This window comes from Platichthys flesus, chromosome 3, assembly GCF_949316205.1.
Source record: "Platichthys flesus chromosome 3, fPlaFle2.1, whole genome shotgun sequence".
Lineage (NCBI taxonomy): Eukaryota > Metazoa > Chordata > Actinopteri > Pleuronectiformes > Pleuronectidae > Platichthys > Platichthys flesus.
Window position 1 is genome coordinate 28,425,926 of NC_084947.1, and position 23,419 is coordinate 28,449,344.

Sequence of the window (23,419 nt, forward strand, 5' to 3'; positions counted from 1 at the left end):
ACAAAAGTCGAACCTGGATTGATCTGTCCAAAAATCCAAGAGTCTCCCTACCCTCTCTAGTGCCCATGAGCAAGGCACCTCACTCCCCCAACATCTGCTCCCCCGAGCGCCGTACATGGTCGCTCACTGCTCTGTGTGTCCTGCACCAGATGGGTAAAAAGCAGCGATTAAATTTCCCTACCTGCATGAGTGTGCCTTTGCATGTCTGTGCATGTGTTTGGGATGAATAAATGGATTTTAATCTTAATCTTTTAATCTTAATCAGTTGTCTTCCAGTTGACCAGCATGAAGCTGCAGATCTCCACCATGTTGCTGCTGGGGACATCAGGAGCTGCATTAATGAGGAGCAGAAGCGTACTGTTATGAATGTTTTGTGTTGTTTATGAAGCACTACTTATTTCAGCTAGAACCGATGTACTAGGGTCTGGGTTTGTATCCTAATGGTTAAATGCACATACTTTAAATCGCTTTTGATAAAACGTGACAAAGAAATACAACATTGTACACATAGATAAAATGTCTTTCTACCTCATCTGTAATATTCAAGGTGATGATCTCCCACAGAGCTGTTGATAACAGTCCACATCAAGTCTCTCCACTTCCCTCAGTGTGAAAACATAATTATATAATTAATTGGAGAAGTGTTTACAACACTGATGTGTGGACATTATAATGTTATCACTACTGTCTAATTCACTCTACAACTCCATGACAGACTAAATAAACGATGTGAAAATAGTAATGGCGGATATACCATCCTGTATCAGAATATTGGTGAAACAGTTACTATCACATGAAACGTACACGTGTAGCGTATTGATAGTAACTCATTAAAAAAAATAATGTCACAACCAAAACAAGACTGTCGAGTTATCTTGCTTCAATCTGTTCATTAGACGTGATAAATAAACGGTAACTTTTATAACAATTACATATTACAAAAAACTTGAGGCATGTAAGCATATGATGATAGATAAAGCAATAGGTTATGTTGGATAGTTTGAAGGTTACTTACCTCTAGTTCAGCACCAGCGGCTGGCCAGAAGAAGTGGAGCGATCTTCCTTGCCGCACAGGGCAAACGCAGGCAATGTGGAGACGAGCGCTTGGTCATCGAACGTTCTCTCTTCCCCGACCGCAACAGACTTGAAATTGCCTGTGCTCGGGCCCGTTAGTGCTACAACGTAGCCCTAGTTATTATTATTATTATTATTATTATTTCCCTTTGGGGGGCTTTTTCAGGGTCTAGACATGCTCAAAAAGTTATGAAACTTTGCAGGAAATTCAAGGTCTGCGGATATTTAGTATTCTGGAGTAATTGGAATTGGGCGTGGCAAAATGGCTCTACAGCGCCCCCTGGAACCAGCCCCTAGGTTTCCACATAACGGATTTTCATCAAAATCTGGATATAGGTGTATCGTGACCAGTCATGAAAAAAAGTCTCATGGAGCATTATGAAAAACGCAACAGGAAGTCCGCCATTTTGCTTTTAGTGGCCATTTTGGCAATATCCCACATTTTCACTTTTACATACTTGTCCCAGGGCTTTCATCAGATCAACTTCAAATTCAGATGAGTGTCATCACAACAAGATGGAGATAAAAAGTGATTGAGGGATTTTTTTTTTATCACACCGTGTGGCCGTGGCATGGCGTTAAAAATTGGTTACACGCCATCAAAACACGGGCATCTGTATCTCGGACATACATGTTCCAATCAAGTCCAAACTAGACATGTAAGACAATAGTCCCCGCCTGATGACATCTATGCATAAATGATGACTTAAAACCGCAGCGCCCCCTGGTGGCAACAGGAAATGTCTTGTTTTTTGCTTGTCTTACACTTGGATGAATTTCTCCTCATCCACTGACCTCAACCATGTCAAACTGTATCAAATGGGTCCCAAGACATTGACAATGAAGACATAAGATTACCGTGACTTTTCGTCAAACGCCATATGAATGGCGTGGCATTAAAGTTCATCAACTCGCCGTGAAACACGAAATTGCTGTAACTTCAGTGTTCATGATTCTATCTCTCTCAAACTACATGTGTGTAACAACAGCCCCCCGCTGAAGATATTCATATGGTTTTAAGAAATGGGCGTGGCAAAAAAACTGACCAGCGCCCCCTATAGGGCAACCCCGGCACTACGATGGCCGACATTTATACAAATCTATCGGGACATGTGTCGTTTCATAACAAACAAAAAAATATCTTGGATAGGTATGCTTGACCAAACAGGGAGGCCGCCATTTTGGATTAAGTGGCCATTTTTTTTCCATATTCCACATTTTTACTTGATGCACTTGTCCCAGGGCTTTCATCAGATTAACTTCAAATTAAGATCAGTGCCATCACAACAAGATGGAGATAAAAAGTGATTAAGAGATTGACCTTTCGTCACACCGTGTGACCGTGGCGTGGCGTCTTGAGTTTGATTAAACGCCATCAAAACATGAGGTTCTGTATCTCGGACATACATTGTCCAATCGAGTCCAAACTAGACATGTAAGACAAGGGTGCCATCCTGATGACATCTACACAGAAATTATGACTTGAAATCACAGCGCCCCCTGGTGGCTACAGGAAGTGACATGTTTTATACTTTGATGAACTGCTCCTGGCTGATTTACAATATACAGCTCAAATCAGATCAGTCAAGTCATTAGATCATGGTCAGAATTGTGACGTTTCCTCAAACCGTGTAAACATTGATGTGCGGCGAAGGATTTTCCTTCGCCGAAGGACACGATGTTATCATAACTCCACTGTGCATTGTCCTATCACTACAAAACTTCTGTCACATGGTCAGAGTCCAAGCCTGAACAGCTCTATGTGTCAATATTTCCTCAGTGTCATAGCGCCACCTACTGATTCGCCAGGAAACAGGAAGTACTTTGTTAATCCACTCTGCATTATCCAACCGGCTCCAAACTACTGACCTATGATCACAATCCTGAATAGAACAGCTCCATATATGAATATTAGTTCAGGATCATAGCGCCACCTATTGATCAGTGTGAAAATTAAGTTGCGGAAACATTGTCCAATTGACACAAAATTTCTCACGCTACATCAGAGCGCCTACATGAACAGATCTATATGTCTGTGCGTAATAATAGTGATGGCGCCACCTACTGGCAAACCTACTGTCGCAGAGCGCAAAACGCATGCAACGTGGAGAAGTGCATGCTCGATCGATGATGTGCGCTTGGTCATCGATCGCTCTCTCCACCGACCGCAACAGGCTTCAACGTGCGGGTGCTCGGGCCCGCAAGTGCTACAACGTAGCCCTAGTTATTATTATTATTTCCCTTTGGGGGGCTTTTTCAGGGTCTAGACATGCTCAAAAAGTTATGAAACTTTGCAGGAAATTCAGGGTCTGCGGATATTTTAGTATTCTGGAGTAATTGTAATTGGGCGTGGCAAAATGGCTCTACAGCGCCCCCTGGAACCAGCCCCTAGGTTTCCACATAACGGATTTTCATCAAAATCTGGATATAGGTGTATCGTGACCAGTCATGAAAAAAAGTCTCATGGAGCATTATGAAAAACGCAACAGGAAGTCCGCCATTTTGCTTTTAGTGGCCATTTTGGCAATATCCCACATTTTTACTTTTACGTACTTGTCCCAGGGCTTTCATCAGATCAACTTCAAATTCAGATGAGTGTCATCACAACAAGATGGAGATAAAAAGTGATTGAGGGATTTTTTTTTTATCACACCGTGTGACCGTGGCATGGCGTTAAAAATTGGTTACACGCCATCAAAACACGGGCATCTGTATCTCGGACATACATGTTCCAATCAAGTCCAAACTAGACATGTAAGACAAAAGTCCCCGCCTGATGACATCTATGCATAAATGATGACTTAAAACCGCAGCGCCCCCTGGTGGCAACAGGAAATGTCTTGTTTTTTGCTTGTCTTACACTTGGATGAATTTCTCCTCATCCACTGACCTCAACCATGTCAAACTGTATCAAATGGGTCCCAAGACATTGACAATGAAGACATAAGATTACCGTGACTTTTCGTCGAACGCCATATGAATGGCGTGGCATTAAAGTTCATCAACTCGCCGTGAAACACGAAATTGCTGTAACTTCAGTGTTCATGATTCTATCTCTCTCAAACTACATGTGTGTAACAACAGCCCCCCCCTGAAGATATTCATATGGTTTTAAGAAATGGGCGTGGCAAAAAAACTGACCAGCGCCCCCTATAGGCCAACCTCGGCACTACGATGGCCGACATTTATGCAAATCTATCGGGACATGTGTCGTTTCATAACAAACAAAAAAATATCTTGGATAGGTATGCTTGACCAAACAGGGAGGCCGCCATTTTGGATTAAGTGGCCATTTTTTTTCCATATTCCACATTTTTACTTGATGCACTTGTCCCAGGGCTTTCATCAGATTAACTTCAAATTAAGATCAGTGCCATCACAACAAGATGGAGATAAAAAGTGATTAAGAGATTGACCTTTCGTCACACCGTGTGACCGTGGTGTGGCGTCTTGAGTTTGATTAAACGCCATCAAAACACGAGGTTCTGTATCTCGGACATACATTGTCCAATCGAGTCCAAACTAGACATGTAAGACAAGGGTGCCATCCTGATGACATCTACACAGAAATTATGACTTGAAATTACAGCGCCCCCTGGTGGCTACAGGAAGTGACATGTTTTATACTTTGATGAACTGCTCCTGGCTGATTTACAATATACAGCTCAAATCAGATCAGTCAAGTCATTAGATCATAGTCAGAATTGTGACGTTTCCTCAAACCGTGTAAACATTGATGTGCGGCGAAGGATTTTCCTTCGCCAAAGGACACGATGTTATCATAACTCCACTGTGCATTGTCCTATCACTACAAAACTTCTGTCACATGGTCAGAGTCCAAGCCTGAACAGCTCTATGTGTCAATATTTCCTCAGTGTTATAGCGCCACCTACTTATTCGCCAGGAAACAGGAAGTACTTTGTTAATCCACTCTGCATTATCCAACCGGCTCCAAACTACTGACCTATGATCACAATCCTGAATAGAACAGCTCCATATATGAATATTAGTTCAGGATCATAGCGCCACCTATTGATCAGTGTGAAAATTAAGTTGCGGAAACATTGTCCAATTGACACAAAATTTCTCACGCTACATCAGAGCGCCTACTAGAACAGATCTATATGTCTGTGCGTAATAAAAGTGATGGCGCCACCTACTGGCAAACCTACTGCCGCAGAGCGCAAAACGCATGCAACGTGGAGAAGTGCATGCTCGATCGATGATGTGCGCTTGGTCATCGATCGCTCTCTCCACCGACCGCAACAGGCTTCAACGTGCGGGTGCTCGGGCCCGCAAGTGCTACAACGTAGCCCTAGTTAGGGCCCGAGCACCGAATGGTGAGAGGCCCTATTGAATCTGTAAGGATTTTTATTATTAGGGCCCGAGCACCGAATGGTGAGAGGCCCTATTGAATCTGTAAGGATTTTTATTATTATTATTAGGGCCCGAGCACCGAAATCGGTGGGAGGCCCTATTGAAATTGAAATGATTATTATTATTATTATTATTATTATTTTTCTTAGCTTAAATGAATTGGCTTTTTGAGGGCTTTAATGTGCTCAAAAAGTTGTAGGAGTTTGCAGTAAATTCGAAGGCGGCGTAAAATTACGTATTCTGGAGTATTTTGAAAAGGGCGTGGCAAAATGGCTCAAGAGCGCCACCTACGGAAAAGCCCCTCATTTAGCATTCACCGATCCTCAAAAAAAACAAAGATTATTGTGTATCATGACTAGATGCACAAAAAAGTCCATCAGTGCATTATGAATAACGCAACAGGAAGCCCGCCAGTTTGACTTTAGTGGCCATTTTGGTCATATTCCATATTTTTTCTTTGATGTACTTGTCGTACAGCTTTCATCAGATCAACTTCAAATTTAGACGATCGTCATCACAACAAATTGGAGATCTAAAGTTATTGAAGGATTACGTTTTAGCAAAACCGTCTGACCGTGGTGTGGCGTTAAAGTTTGATGAAACGCCATCAAAACACAAGCTTCCATATTTCAGACATATTTTGTCCAATTGAGTCCAAACTAGACACATTCGACAAGAGTCGCCACCAGAAGACATGGGTGCAGAAATTGTGACTTACAATCACAGCGCCCCCTGGTGGTAATGCGAAATGTCTTGTTTTGGTACGTGTTATGTTTTTATGTACTACTCAGACAGCTTTCATCAGATCAACTTAAAAATTAGATGAGACTCTACAAAACAAGATGAAGATCTAAAGTTATCAGAATTTAAACTTTTCATCATACCGTGTGACCGTGGTGAGGTCTCAAAGTTCGACTAAACGCCAATATAAGCGAGCTTCTGTAACTTAGACATATTTTGTCCAATCGACTCCAAACTACACATATAAGACAAGAGTCGCGAGTGGAAGACATCTACCTAGAAATAATGACTTAAAAGGAAAGCGCCCCCTGGTGGCATCAGGAAATGTCTTGTTTTGGTCATCTTACTCTTTGATGTATTTCCCTCCAGCCACTTTACTAAACCATGTCAAACTGTGTCAAATTGGTCTCAAGATATTGATAATGTAGGCATAACATTATTGTGACTTTTCATCATGCAGATTGTTAATGGCGTGGCATCAAAGTTCATCAGCTCACCATGACCAATGAAACCCATTTTAACAGAGTTACCCTGAACGCAGCATGAGACCGCTTTCGGTTTGTTACGTCTCACACTTGGATGTATTTCTCCTCATTCACTTTGCTAAACCATGTCAAACTGTGTCACATGGGTCTCAATATATTGATAATGTAGGCATAACATTGCTGTGAGTTTTCATCATGCGGATTATTCATAGCTTTGCAGCAGACTTCTTCAACTCGCCATGACAAACGAAGCTGCATTTAACACAGCTGCAAGTGAACGCCTCATGAGACTCTGAAAAAAGTTACGTCGTCACAAGCTGCGGAGCTGTGTATCACGAAGAACCGGAGAACGGTTGGCGAGTCTGGATGAGAGGACGGCGGCGGAGTCACTGTGGACGTTGTTCGCTCAGCAGGTTAGAGTGTGGGACTCAAAGCTTTTTTCCCCTCTCCCGTTGTGTCTTTTCCTGTGTGAACTCTGCCGCTCTCAACAGCAGCACTGGCTATGAGCTAGCTCCTGCTAGCTCCAACGAAGCATCTCTCAACTGCTACGTAAGTTAAACGGACACTTCTGACTGACTGTGATGATAAGCAAAAGAGACACTGTGGATGTGTGATGTGTTGTACTGCATTTGTTTGATCTGTTTACTAATACTAGCTCTAATAAATACTGTATAAATTATATTTTGCTCCTGAATTGAACTGTGTTAAAGGGGTTCACATGGAAAATATATGTTCAATTATTTAAGGGTGATTTTTGTTACTATTATACTAATGGAGATTTAGCACTTGCTACACATTGTAAGAGCAGCTGTTCAAAGGAGCACTACGTCTTTTAAGGCTCTTTATTCAGAGTCACGGTGTTGATGTCCTGTCACGTGTTACAGTGAAAAATAACCGTGTCTCCCACCTTCAGTATTTAAATCGTTAATCTCAGACAGACTTCACTGAATTCTTTTGTTAAATATGAGTAAGTCATAGCCTTGTACCTTTACTAGAACAGACAGTGTCATACAGAGTTGTGGGCTTATATGCACTACCTATTTCCTAATCTGAAATGATTATGCTCTGATTAACTTTGAACTAATATTTTATTTTTACCATTTAAAAGTCTGTTAATTACTTAACCTGGCCCATGTATGACTTTACATATCTGTGTATTGGTTTCATGTTCCTCTAGAAGGTCCAACTTGACACACAACTTGAATCCAACCAGACTGAACACTGACTCCAGGTACAGACCTGATTTCATTACTTAAAAACAATCAAAGTATTGCACATAATACATAATGTATTAAATTATAATGCAATACTTTTAATGTGAAATAGCTCCATTAAAAACATTCATTGTCATGGTAGTGCACGTTTTAATCCAAAAGCATATTCAAATACACAGTTGAATATCCACAGAAAATAAGATTACACACTTTGTTCATATGTAACTCTTCCTCTACAATAATGACGATCACTTTCATGTTTCCTATCATTTTATTAGGGACAGACGAGCCTGAAGGACACAGCTGTGATGACCATGTTCTGTCTCTTATGGCAAAGCAGAAATATAAAACACTGGGTTCTTATCTAAAGTGTATCAAATCAGATCTCCACCATGTTGCTGCTGAGGACATCAGGTGCTGCAGTTCTTCATCTATGAAGAGAAAAAACGCACTGTTAAAGAATGTTTTGTGTTGTGTATAAAGCACAACAGATTTCAGATAGAACTGTTGTACTGTGGTCTTGGTTTATATCCTCATGGTGAAATGTACATATTTTAAGTCCCTTCTGATAAAAGTGCTGAAAGAAATACAACATTGTACAAATACATAAAATGTCTTTCTACCTCATCAGTACTATTCAAGGTGATAATCTCCCACAGACCTATTGATAACAGTCCAAATCAAGTCTTTCCACTTCTCTCAGTGTGAAAACATAATTCTATAATTAATTTGAGAACTGTTTACAACACTGATGTGTGGAGATTAAAATCATACCTAAACTGTCTAATTCACTGTAAAACTCCATGACATTCGCAGGCCATCTGTAGTTAAGGGAGCAACGCATGGAGTGATGTGTAGATTACTAGTTTGATGATGCATGAGGAGAGGCGGTGGTCGAGTGGCAGAAACTTGGACTATGGGCAGAGAAGGTCTCTGGTTCGTCTTTGGTTCGACTCCATGGAGAGACAACAAAAGTCGAACCTGGATTGATCTGTCCAAAAATCCAAGAGTCTCCCTACCCTCTCTAGTGCCCATGAGCAAGGCACCTCACTCCCCCAACATCTGCTCCCCCGAGCGCCGTACATGGTCGCTCACTGCTCTGTGTGTCCTGCACCAGATGGGTAAAAAGCAGCGATTAAATTTCCCTACCTGCATGAGTGTGCCTTTGCATGTCTTTGCATGTGTTTGGGATGAATAAATGGATTTTAATCTTAATCTTTTAATCTTAATCAGTTGTCTTCCAGTTGACCAGCATGAAGCTGCAGATCTCCACCATGTTGCTGCTGGGGACATCAGGAGCTGCATTAATGAGGAGCAGAAGCGTACTGTTATGAATGTTTTGTGTTGTTTATGAAGCACTACTTATTTCAGCTAGAACCGATGTACTAGGGTCTGGGTTTGTATCCTAATGGTTAAATGCACATACTTTAAATCGCTTTTGATAAAACGTGACAAAGAAATACAACATTGTACACATAGATAAAATGTCTTTCTACCTCATCTGTAATATTCAAGGTGATGATCTCCCACAGAGCTGTTGATAACAGTCCACATCAAGTCTCTCCACTTCCCTCAGTGTGAAAACATAATTATATAATTAATTGGAGAAGTGTTTACAACACTGATGTGTGGACATTATAATGTTATCACTACTGTCTAATTCACTCTACAACTCCATGACAGACTAAATAAACGATGTGAAAATAGTAATGGCGGATATACCATCCTGTATCAGAATATTGGTGAAACAGTTACTATCACATGAAACGTACACGTGTAGCGTATTGATAGTAACTCATTAAAAAAAATAATGTCACAACCAAAACAAGACTGTCGAGTTATCTTGCTTCAATCTGTTCATTAGACGTGATAAATAAACGGTAACTTTTATAACAATTACATATTACAAAAAACTTGAGGCATGTAAGCATATGATGATAGATAAAGCAATAGGTTATGTTGGATAGTTTCAAGGTTACTTACCTCTAGTTCAGCACCAGCGGCTGGCCAGAAGAAGTGGAGCGATCTTCCTTGCCGCACAGGGCAAACGCAGGCAATGTGGAGACGAGCGCTTGGTCATCGAACGTTCTCTCTTCCCCGACCGCAACAGACTTGAAATTGTCTGTGCTCGGGCCCGTTAGTGCTACAACGTAGCCCTAGTTATTAGGGCCCGAGCACCGAATGGTGAGAGGCCCTATTGAATCTGTAAGGATTTTTATTATTATTATTATTATTTCCCTTTGGGGGGCTTTTGCAGGGTCTAGACATGCTCAAAAAGTTATGAAACTTTGCAGGAAATTCAAGGTCTGCGGATATTTTAGTATTCTGGAGTAATTGGAATTGGGCGTGGCAAAATGGCTCTACAGCGCCCCCTGGAACCAGCCCCTAGGTTTCCACATAACGGATTTTCATCAAAATCTGGATATAGGTGTATCGTGACCAGTCATGAAAAAAAGTCTCATGGAGCATTATGAAAAACGCAACAGGAAGTCCGCCATTTTGCTTTTAGTGGCCATTTTGGCAATATCCCACATTTTTACTTTTACGTACTTGTCCCAGGGCTTTCATCAGATCAACTTCAAATTCAGATGAGTGTCATCACAACAAGATGGAGATAAAAAATGATTGAGGGATTTTTTTTTTATCACACCGTGTGACCGTGGCATGGCGTTAAAAATTGGTTACACGCCATCAAAACACGGGCATCTGTATCTCGGACATACATGTTCCAATCAAGTCCAAACTAGACATGTAAGACAATAGTCCCCGCCTGATGACATCTATGCATAAATGATGACTTAAAACCGCAGCGCCCCCTGGTGGCAACAGGAAATGTCTTGTTTTTTGCTTGTCTTACACTTGGATGAATTTCTCCTCATCCACTGACCTCAACCATGTCAAACTGTATCAAATGGGTCCCAAGACATTGACAATGAAGACATAAGATTACCGTGACTTTTCGTCAAACGCCATATGAATGGCGTGGCATTAAAGTTCATCAACTCGCCGTGAAACACGAAATTGCTGTAACTTCAGTGTTCATGATTCTATCTCTCTCAAACTACATGTGTGTAACAACAGCCCCCCCCTGAAGATATTCATATGGTTTTAAGAAATGGGCGTGGCAAAAAAACTGACCAGCGCCCCCTATAGGGCAACCCCGGCACTACGATGGCCGACATTTATACAAATCTATCGGGACATGTGTCGTTTCATAACAAACAAAAAAATATCTTGGATAGGTATGCTTGACCAAACAGGGAGGCCGCCATTTTGGATTAAGTGGCCATTTTTTTTCCATATTCCACATTTTTACTTGATGCACTTGTCCCAGGGCTTTCATCAGATTAACTTCAAATTAAGATCAGTGCCATCACAACAAGATGGAGATAAAAAGTGATTAAGAGATTGACCTTTCGTCACACCGTGTGACCGTGGCGTGGCGTCTTGAGTTTGATTAAACGCCATCAAAACACGAGGTTCTGTATCTCGGACATACATTGTCCAATCGAGTCCAAACTAGACATGTAAGACAAGGGTGCCATCCTGATGACATCTACACAGAAATTATGACTTGAAATTACAGCGCCCCCTGGTGGCTACAGGAAGTGACATGTTTTATACTTTGATGAACTGCTCCTGGCTGATTTACAATATACAGCTCAAATCAGATCAGTCAAGTCATTAGATCATGGTCAGAATTGTGACGTTTCCTCAAACCGTGTAAACATTGATGTGCGGCGAAGGATTTTCCTTCGCCAAAGGACACGATGTTATCATAACTCCACTGTGCATTGTCCTATCACTACAAAACTTCTGTCACATGGTCAGAGTCCAAGCCTGAACAGCTCTATGTGTCAATATTTCCTCAGTGTCATAGCGCCACCTACTGATTCGCCAGGAAACAGGAAGTACTTTGTTAATCCACTCTGCATTATCCAACCGGCTCCAAACTACTGACCTATGATCACAATCCTGAATAGAACAGCTCCATGTATGAATATTAGTTCAGGATCATAGCGCCACCTATTGATCAGTGTGAAAATTAAGTTGCGGAAACATTGTCCAATTGACACAAAATTGCTCACGCTACATCAGAGCGCCTACATGAACAGATATATATGTCTGTGCGTAATAATAGTGATGGCGCCACCTACTGGCAAACCTACTGCCGCAGAGCGCAAAACGCATGCAACGTGGAGAAGTGCATGCTCGATCGATGATGTGCGCTTGGTCATCGATCGCTCTCTCCACCGACCGCAACAGGCTTCAACGTGCGGGTGCTCGGGCCCGCAAGTGCTACAACGTAGCCCTAGTTATTATTATTATTTCCCTTTGGGGGGCTTTTTCAGGGTCTAGACATGCTCAAAAAGTTATGAAACTTTGCAGGAAATTCAAGGTCTGCGGATATTTTAGTATTCTGGAGTAATTGGAATTGGGCGTGGCAAAATGGCTCTACAGCGCCCCCTGGAACCAGCCTCTAGGTTTCCACATAACGGATTTTCATCAAAATCTGGATATAGGTGTATCGTGACCAGTCATGAAAAAAAGTCTCATGGAGCATTATGAAAAACGCAACAGGAAGTCCGCCATTTTGCTTTTAGTGGCCATTTTGGCAATATCCCACATTTTTACTTTTACGTACTTGTCCCAGGGCTTTCATCAGATCAGCTTCAAATTCAGATGAGTGTCATCACAACAAGATGGAGATAAAAAATGATTGAGGGATTTTTTTTTTATCACACCGTGTGACCGTGGCATGGCGTTAAAAATTGGTTACACGCCATCAAAACACGGGCATCTGTATCTCGGACATACATGTTCCAATCAAGTCCAAACTAGACATGTAAGACAATAGTCCCCGCCTGATGACATCTATGCATAAATGATGACTTAAAACCACAGCGCCCCCTGGTGGCAACAGGAAATGTCTTGTTTTTTGCTTGTCTTACACTTGGATGAATTTCTCCTCATCCACTGACCTCAACCATGTCAAACTGTATCAAATGGGTCCCAAGACATTGACAATGAAGACATAAGATTACCGTGACTTTTCGTCAAACGCCATATGAATGGCGTGGCATTAAAGTTCATCAACTCGCCGTGAAACACGAAATTGCTGTAACTTCAGTGTTCATGATTCTATCTCTCTCAAACTACATGTGTGTAACAACAGCCCCCCCCTGAAGATATTCATATGGTTTTAAGAAATGGGCGTGGCAAAAAAACTGACCAGCGCCCCCTATAGGGCAACCCCGGCACTACGATGGCCGACATTTATACAAATCTATCGGGACATGTGTCGTTTCATAACAAACAAAAAAATATCTTGGATAGGTATGCTTGACCAAACAGGGAGGCCGCCATTTTGGATTAAGTGGCCATTTTTTTTCCATATTCCACATTTTTACTTGATGCACTTGTCCCAGGGCTTTCATCAGATTAACTTCAAATTAAGATCAGTGCCATCACAACAAGATGGAGATAAAAAGTGATTAAGAGATTGACCTTTCGTCACACCGTGTGACCGTGGCGTGGCGTCTTGAGTTTGATTAAACGCCATCAAAACACGAGGTTCTGTATCTCGGACATACATTGTCCAATCGAGTCCAAACTAGACATGTAAGACAAGGGTGCCATCCTGATGACATCTACACAGAAATTATGACTTGAAATTACAGCGCCCCCTGGTGGCTACAGGAAGTGACATGTTTTATACTTTGATGAACTGCTCCTGGCTGATTTACAATATACAGCTCAAATCAGATCAGTCAAGTCATTAGATCATGGTCAGAATTGTGACGTTTCCTCAAACCGTGTAAACATTGATGTGCGGCGAAGGATTTTCCTTCGCCAAAGAACACGATGTTATCATAACTCCACTGTGCATTGTCCTATCACTACAAAACTTCTGTCACATGATAAGAGTACAAGCCTGAACAGCTCTATGTGTCAATATTTCCTCAGTGTCATAGCGCCACCTACTGATTCGCCAGGAAACAGGAAGTACTTTGTTAATCCACTCTGCATTATCCAACCGGCTCCAAACTACTGACCTATGATCACAATCCTGAATAGAACAGCTCCATATATGAATATTAGTTCAGGATCATAGCGCCACCTATTGATCAGTGTGAAAATTAAGTTGCGGAAACATTGTCCAATTGACACAAAATTTCTCACGCTACATCAGAGCGCCTACTTGAACAGATCTATATGTCTGTGCGTAATAATAGTGATGGCGCCACCTACTGGCAAACCTACTGCCGCAGAGCGCAAAACGCATGCAACGTGGAGAAGTGCATGCTCGATCGATGATGTGCGCTTGGTCATCGATCGCTCTCTCCACCGACCGCAACAGGCTTCAACGTGCGGGTGCTCGGGCCCGCAAGTGCTACAACGTAGCCCTAGTTAGGGCCCGAGCACCGAATGGTGAGAGGCCCTATTGAATCTGTAAGGATTTTTATTATTATTATTATTTCCCTTTGGGGGGCTTTTTCAGGGTCTAGACATGCTCAAAAAGTTATGAAACTTTGCAGGAAATTCAAGGTCTGCGGATATTTTAGTATTCTGGAGTAATTGGAATTGGGCGTGGCAAAATGGCTCTACAGCGCCCCCTGGAACCAGCCCCTAGGTTTCCACATAACGGATTTTCATCAAAATCTGGATATAGGTGTATCGTGACCAGTCATGAAAAAAAGTCTCATGGAGCATTATGAAAAACGCAACAGGAAGTCCGCCATTTTGCTTTTAGTGGCCATTTTGGCAATATCCCACATTTTTACTTTTACGTACTTGTCCCAGGGCTTTCATCAGATCAACTTCAAATTCAGATGAGTGTCATCACAACAAGATGGAGATAAAAAATGATTGAGGGATTTTTTTTTTATCACACCGTGTGACCGTGGCATGGCGTTAAAAATTGGTTACACGCCATCAAAACACGGGCATCTGTATCTCGGACATACATGTTCCAATCAAGTCCAAACTAGACATGTAAGACAATAGTCCCCGCCTGATGACATCTATGCATAAATGATGACTTAAAACCGCAGCGCCCCCTGGTGGCAACAGGAAATGTCTTGTTTTTTGCTTGTCTTACACTTGGATGAATTTCTCCTCATCCACTGACCTCAACCATGTCAAACTGTATCAAATGGGTCCCAAGACATTGACAATGAAGACATAAGATTACCGTGACTTTTCGTCAAACGCCATATGAATGGCGTGGCATTAAAGTTCATCAACTCGCCGTGAAACACGAAATTGCTGTAACTTCAGTGTTCATGATTCTATCTCTCTCAAACTACATGTGTGTAACAACAGCCCCCCCCTGAAGATATTCATATGGTATTAAGAAATGGGCGTGGCAAAAAAACTGACCAGCGCCCCCTATAGGGCAACCCCGGCACTACGATGGCCGACATTTATACAAATCTATCGGGACATGTGTCGTTTCATAACAAACAAAAAAATATCTTGGATAGGTATGCTTGACCAAACAGGGAGGCCGCCATTTTGGATTAAGTGGCCATTTTTTTTCCATATTCCACATTTTTACTTGATGCACTTGTCCCAGGGCTTTCATCAGATTAACTTCAAATTAAGATCAGTGCCATCACAACAAGATGGAGATAAAAAGTGATTAAGAGATTGACCTTTCGTCACACCGTGTGACCGTGGCGTGGCGTCTTGAGTTTGATTAAACGCCATCAAAACACGAGGTTCTGTATCTCGGACATACATTGTCCAATCGAGTCCAAACTAGACATGTAAGACAAGGGTGCCATCCTGATGACATCTACACAGAAATTATGACTTGAAATTACAGCGCCCCCTGGTGGCTACAGGAAGTGACATGTTTTATACTTTGATGAACTGCTCCTGGCTGATTTACAATATACAGCTCAAATCAGATCAGTCAAGTCATTAGATCATGGTCAGAATTGTGACGTTTCCTCAAACCGTGTAAACATTGATGTGCGGCGAAGGATTTTCCTTCGCCAAAGGACACGATGTTATCATAACTCCACTGTGCATTGTCCTATCACTACAAAACTTCTGTCACATGGTCAGAGTCCAAGCCTGAACAGCTCTATGTGTCAATATTTCCTCAGTGTCATAGCGCCACCTACTGATTCGCCAGGAAACAGGAAGTACTTTGTTAATCCACTCTGCATTATCCAACCGGCTCCAAACTACTGACCTATGATCACAATACTGATCTGAACAGCTCCACATATAAATATTAGTTCAGGGTCATAGCGCCACCTACTGATCAGTGTGAAAATTAAGTTGTGTTAACATTGTCCAATTGACACAAAATTGCTCACACTACATCAGAGCGCCTACATGAACAGATATATATGTCTTTGCGTAATAATAGTGATGGCGCCACCTACTGGCAAACCTACTGCCCCAGAGCGCAAAACGCATGCAACGTGGAGAAGTGCATGCTCGATCGATGATGTGCGCTTGGTCATCGATCGCTCTCTCCACCGACCGCAACAGGCTTCAACGTGCGGGTGCTCGGGCCCGCAAGTGCTACAACGTAGCCCTAGTTATTATTATTATTATTATTATTTCCCTTTGGGGGGCTTTTTCAGGGTCTAGACATGCTCAAAAAGTTATGAAACTTTGCAGGAAATTCAAGGTCTGCGGATATTTTAGTATTCTGGAGTAATTGGAATTGGGCGTGGCAAAATGGCTCTACAGCGCCCCCTGGAACCAGCCCCTAGGTTTCCACATAACGGATTTTCATCAAAATCTGGATATAGGTGTATCGTGACCAGTCATGAAAAAAAGTCTCATGGAGCATTATGAAAAACGCAACAGGAAGTCCGCCATTTTGCTTTTAGTGGCCATTTTGGCAATATCCCACATTTTTACTTTTACGTACTTGTCCCAGGGCTTTCATCAGATCAACTTCAAATTCAGATGAGTGTCATCACAACAAGATGGAGATAAAAAATGATTGAGGGATTTTTTTTTTATCACACCGTGTGACCGTGGCATGGCGTTAAAAATTGGTTACACGCCATCAAAACACGGGCATCTGTATCTCGGACATACATGTTCCAATCAAGTCCAAACTAGACATGTAAGACAATAGTCCCCGCCTGATGACATCTATGCATAAATGATGACTTAAAACCGCAGCGCCCCCTGGTGGCAACAGGAAATGTCTTGTTTTTTGCTTGTCTTACACTTGGATGAATTTCTCCTCATCCACTGACCTCAACCATGTCAAACTGTATCAAATGGGTCCCAAGACATTGACAATGAAGACATAAGATTACCGTGACTTTTCGTCAAACGCCATATGAATGGCGTGGCATTAAAGTTCATCAACTCGCCGTGAAACACGAAATTGCTGTAACTTCAGTGTTCATGATTCTATCTCTCTCAAACTACATGTGTGTAACAACAGCCCCCCTCTGAAGATATTCATATGGTTTTAAGAAATGGGCGTGGCAAAAAAACTGACCAGCGCCCCCTATAGGGCAACCCCGGCACTACGATGGCCGACATTTATACAAATCTATCGGGACATGTGTCGTTTCATAACAAACAAAAAAATATCTTGTTATTATTATTATTTCCCTTTGGGGGGCTTTTTCAGGGTCTAGACATGCTCAAAAAGTTATGAAACTTTGCAGGAAATTCAAGGTCTGCGGATATTTTAGTATTCTGGAGTAATTGGAATTGGGCGTGGCAAAATGGCTCTACAGCGCCCCCTGGAACCAGCCCCTAGGTTTCCACATAACGGATTTTCATCAAAATCTGGATATAGGTGTATCGTGACCAGTCATGAAAAAAAGTCTCATGGAGCATTATGAAAAACGCAACAGGAAGTCCGCCATTTTGCTTTTAGTGGCCATTTTGGCAATATCCCACATTTTTACTTTTACGTACTTGTCCCAGGGCTTTCATCAGATCAACTTCAAATTCAGATGAGTGTCATCACAACAAGATGGAGATAAAAAATGATTGAGGGATTTTTTTTTTATCACACCGTGTGACCGTGGCATGGCGTTAAAAATTGGTTACACGCCATCAAAACACGGGCATCTGTATCTCGGACATACATGTTCCAATCAAGTCCAAACTAGACATGTAAGACAATAGTCCCCGCCTGATGACATCTATGCATAAATGATGACTTAAAACCGCAGCGCCCCCTGGTGGCAACAGGAAATGTCTTGTTTTTTGCTTGTCTTACACTTGGATGAATTTCTCCTCATCCACTGACCTCAACCATGTCATACTGTATCAAATGGGTCCCAAGACATTGACAATGAAGACATAAGATTACCGTGACTTTTCGTCAAACGCCATATGAATGGCGTGGCATTAAAGTTCATCAACTCGCCGTGAAACACGAAATTGCTGTAACTTCAGTGTTCATGATTCTATCTCTCTCAAACTACATGTGTGTAACAACAGCCCCCCCCTGAAGATATTCATATGGTTTTAAGAAATGGGCGTGGCAAAAAAACTGACCAGCGCCCCCTATAGGGCAACCCCGGCACTACGATGGCCGACATTTATACAAATCTATCGGGACATGTGTCGTTTCATAACAAACAAAAAATTATCTTGGATAGGTATGCTTGACCAAACAGGGAGGCCGCCATTTTGGATTAAGTGGCCATTTTCTTTCCATATTCCACATTTTTACTTGATGCACTTGTCCCAGGGCTTTCATCAGATTAACTTCAAATTAAGATCAGTGCCATCACAACAAGATGGAGATAAAAAGTGATTAAGAGATTGACCTTTCGTCACACCGTGTGACCGTGGCGTGGCGTCTTGAGTTTGATTAAACGCCATCAAAACACGAGGTTCTGTATCTCGGACATGCATTGTCCAATCGAGTCCAAACTAGACATGTAAGACAAGGGTGCCATCCTGATGACATCTACACAGAAATGATGACTTGAAATTACAGCGCCCCCTGGTGGCTACAGGAAGTGACATGTTTTATACTTTGATGAACTGCTCCTGGCTGATTTACAATATACAGCTCAAATCAGATCAGTCAAGTCATTAGATCATGGTCAGAATTGTGACGTTTCCTCAAACCGTGTAAACATTGATGTGCGGCGAAGGATTTTCCTTCGCCAAAGGACACGATGTTATCATAACTCCACTGTGCATTGTCCTATCACTACAAAACTTCTGTCACATGGTCAAAGTCCAAGCCTGAACAGCTCTATGTGTCAATATTTCCTCAGTGTCATAGCGCCACCTACTGATTCGCCAGGAAACAGGAAGTACTTTGTAAATCCACTCTGCATTATCCAACCGGCTCCAAACTACTGACCTATGATCACAATACTGATCTGAACAGCTCCACATATAAATATTAGTTCAGGGTCATAGCGCCACCTACTGATCAGTGTGAAAATTAAGTTGCGGAAACATTGTCCAATTGACACAAAATTTCTCCCGCTACATCAGAGCACCTACTTGAACAGATCTATATGTCTGTGCGTAATAATAGTGATGGCGCCACCTACTGGCAAACCTACTGCCGCAGAGCGCAAAACGCATGCAACGTGGAGAAGTGCATGCTCGATCGATGATGTGCGCTTGGTCATCGATCGCTCTCTCCACCGACCGCAACAGGCTTCAACGTGCGGGTGCTCGGGCCCGCAAGTGCTACAACGTAGCCCTAGTTATTATTATTATTTCCCTTTGGGGGGCTTTTTCAGGGTCTAGACATGCTTAAAAAGTTATGAAACTTTGCAGGAAATTCAAGGTCTGCGGATATTTTAGTATTCTGGAGTAATTGGAATTGGGCGTGGCAAAATGGCTCTACAGCGCCCCCTGGAACCAGCCCCTAGGTTTCCACATAACGGATTTTCATCAAAATCTGGATATAGGTGTATCGTGACCAGTCATGAAAAAAAGTCTCATGGAGCATTATGAAAAACGCAACAGGAAGTCCGCCATTTTGCTTTTAGTGGCCATTTTGGCAATATCCCACATTTTTACTTTTACGTACTTGTCCCAGGGCTTTCATCAGATCAACTTCAAATTCAGATGAGTGTCATCACAACAAGATGGAGATAAAAAATGATTGAGGGATTTTTTTTTTATCACACCGTGTGACCGTGGCATGGCGTTAAAAATTGGTTACACGCCATCAAAACACGGGCATCTGTATCTCAGACATACATGTTCCAATCAAGTCCAAACTAGACATGTAAGACAATATTCCCCGCCTGATGACATCTATGCATGAATGATGACTTAAAACCGCAGCGCCCCCTGGTGGCAACAGGAAATGTCTTGTTTTTTGCTTGTCTTACACTTGGATGAATTTCTCCTCATCCACTGACCTCAACCATGTCAAACTGTATCAAATGGGTCCCAAGACATTGACAATGAAGTCATAAGATTACCGTGACTTTTCGTCAAACGCCATATGAATGGCGTGGCATTAAAGTTCATCAACTCGCCGTGAAACACGAAATTGCTGTAACTTCAGTGTTCATGATTCTATCTCTCTCAAACTACATGTGTGTAACAACAGCCCCCCCCTGAAGATATTCATATGGTTTTAAGAAATGGGCGTGGCAAAAAAACTGACCAGCGCCCCCTATAGGGCAACCCCGGCACTACGATGGCCGACATTTATACAAATCTATCGGGACATGTGTCGTTTCATAACAAACAAAAAAATATCTTGGATAGGTATGCTTGACCAAACAGGGAGGCCGCCATTTTGGATTAAGTGGCCATTTTTTTTCCATATTCCACATTTTTACTTGATGCACTTTCCCAGGGCTTTCATCAGATTAACTTCAAATTAAGATCAGTGCCATCACAACAAGATGGAGATAAAAAGTGATTAAGAGATTGACATTTCGTCACACCGTGTGACCGTGGCGTGGCGTCTTGAGTTTGATTAAACGCCATCAAAACACGAGGTTCTGTATCTCGGACATACATTGTCCAATCGAGTCCAAACTAGACATGTAAGACAAGGGTGCCATCCTGATGACATCTACACAGAAATTATGACTTGAAATCACAGCGCCCCCTGGTGGCAACATGAAGTGACATGTTTTATACTTTGATGAACTGCTCCTGGCTGATTTACAATATACAGCTCAAATCAGCTCAGTCAAGTCATTAGATCATGGTCAGAATTGTGACGTTTCCTCAAACCGTGTAAACATTGATGTGCGGCGAAGGATTTTCCTTCGCCAAAGGACACAATGTTATCATAACTCCACTGTGCATTGTCCTATCACTACAAAACTTCTGTCACATGGTCAGAGTCCAAGCCTGAACAGCTCTATGTGTCAATATTTCCTCAGTGTCATAGCGCCACCTACTGATTCGCCAGGAAACAGGAAGTACTTTGTTAATCCACTCTGCATTATCCAACCGGCTCCAAACTACTGACCTATGATCACAATACTGATCTGAACAGCTCCACATATAAATATTAGTTCAGGGTCATAGCGACACCTACTGATCAGTGTGATAATTAAGTTGTGTTAAAATTGTCCAATTGACACAAAATTGCTCACGCTACATCAGAGCGCCTACATGAACAGATATATATGTCTGTGCGTAATAATAGTGATGGCGCCACCTACTGGCAAACCTACTGCCGCAGAGCGCAAAACGCATGCAACGTGGAGAAGTGCATGCTCGATCGATGATGTGCGCTTGGTCATCGATCGCTCTCTCCACCGACCGCAACAGGCTTCAACGTGCGGGTGCTCGGGCCCGCAAGTGCTACAACGTAGCCCTAGTTATTATTATTTCCCTTTGGGGGGCTTTTTCAGGGTCTAGACATGCTCAAAAAGTTATGAAACTTTGCAGGAAATTCAGGGTCTGCGGATATTTTAGTATTCTGGAGTAATTGTAATTGGGCGTGGCAAAATGGCTCTACAGCGCCCCCTGGAACCAGCCCCTAGGTTTCCACATAACGGATTTTCATCAAAATCTGGATATAGGTGTATCGTGACCAGTCATGAAAAAAAGTCTCATGGAGCATTATGAAAAACGCAACAGGAAGTCCGCCATTTTGCTTTTAGTGGCCATTTTGGCAATATCCCACATTTTTACTTTTACGTACTTGTCCCAGGGCTTTCATCAGATCAACTTCAAATTCAGATGAGTGTCATCACAACAAGATGGAGATAAAAAGTGATTGAGGGATTTTTTTTTTATCACACCGTGTGACCGTGGCATGGCGTTAAAAATTGGTTACACGCCATCAAAACACGGGCATCTGTATCTCGGACATACATGTTCCAATCAAGTCCAAACTAGACATGTAAGACAAAAGTCCCCGCCTGATGACATCTATGCATAAATGATGACTTAAAACCGCAGCGCCCCCTGGTGGCAACAGGAAATGTCTTGTTTTTTGCTTGTCTTACACTTGGATGAATTTCTCCTCATCCACTGACCTCAACCATGTCAAACTGTATCAGATGGGTCCCAAGACATTGACAATGAAGACATAAGATTACCGTGACTTTTCGTCAAACGCCATATGAATGGCGTGGCATTAAAGTTCATCAACTCGCCGTGAAACACGAAATTGCTGTAACTTCAGTGTTCATGATTCTATCTCTCTCAAACTACATGTGTGTAACAACAGCCCCCCCCTGAAGATATTCATATGGTTTTAAGAAATGGGCGTGGCCAAAAAACTGACCAGCGCCCCCTATAGGGCAACCCCGGCACTACGATGGCCGACATTTATACAAATCTATCGGGACATGTGTCGTTTCATAACAAACAAAAAAATATCTTGGATAGGTATGCTTGACCAAACAGGGAGGCCGCCATTTTGGATTAAGTGGCCATTTTTTTTCCATATTCCACATTTTTACTTGATGCACTTGTCCCAGGGCTTTCATCAGATTAACTTCAAATTAAGATCAGTGCCATCACAACAAGATGGAGATAAAAACTGATTAAGAGATTGACCTTTCCTCACACCGTGTGACCGTGGCGTGGCGTCTTGAGTTTGATTAAACGCCATCAAAACACGAGGTTCTGTATCTCGGACATACATTGTCCAATCGAGTCCAAACTAGACATGTAAGACAAGGGTGCCATCCTGATGACATCTACACAGAAATTATGACTTGAAATTACAGCGCCCCCTGGTGGCTACAGGAAGTGACATGTTTTATACTTTGATGAACTGCTCCTGGCTGATTTACAATATACAGCTCAAATCAGATCAGTCAAGTCATTAGATCATGGTCAGAATTGTGACGTTTCCTCAAACTGTGTAAACATTGATGTGCGGCGAAGGATTTTCCTTCGCCAAAGGACACGATGTTATCATAACTCCACTGTGCATTGTCCTATCACTACCAAACTTCTGTCACATGATAAGAGTACAAGCCTGAACAGCTCTATGTGTTAATATTTCCTCAGTGTCATAGCGCCACCTACTGATTCACCAGGAAACAGGAAGTACTTTGTTAATCAACTCTGCATTATCCAACCGGCTCCAAACTACTGACCTATGATCACAATACT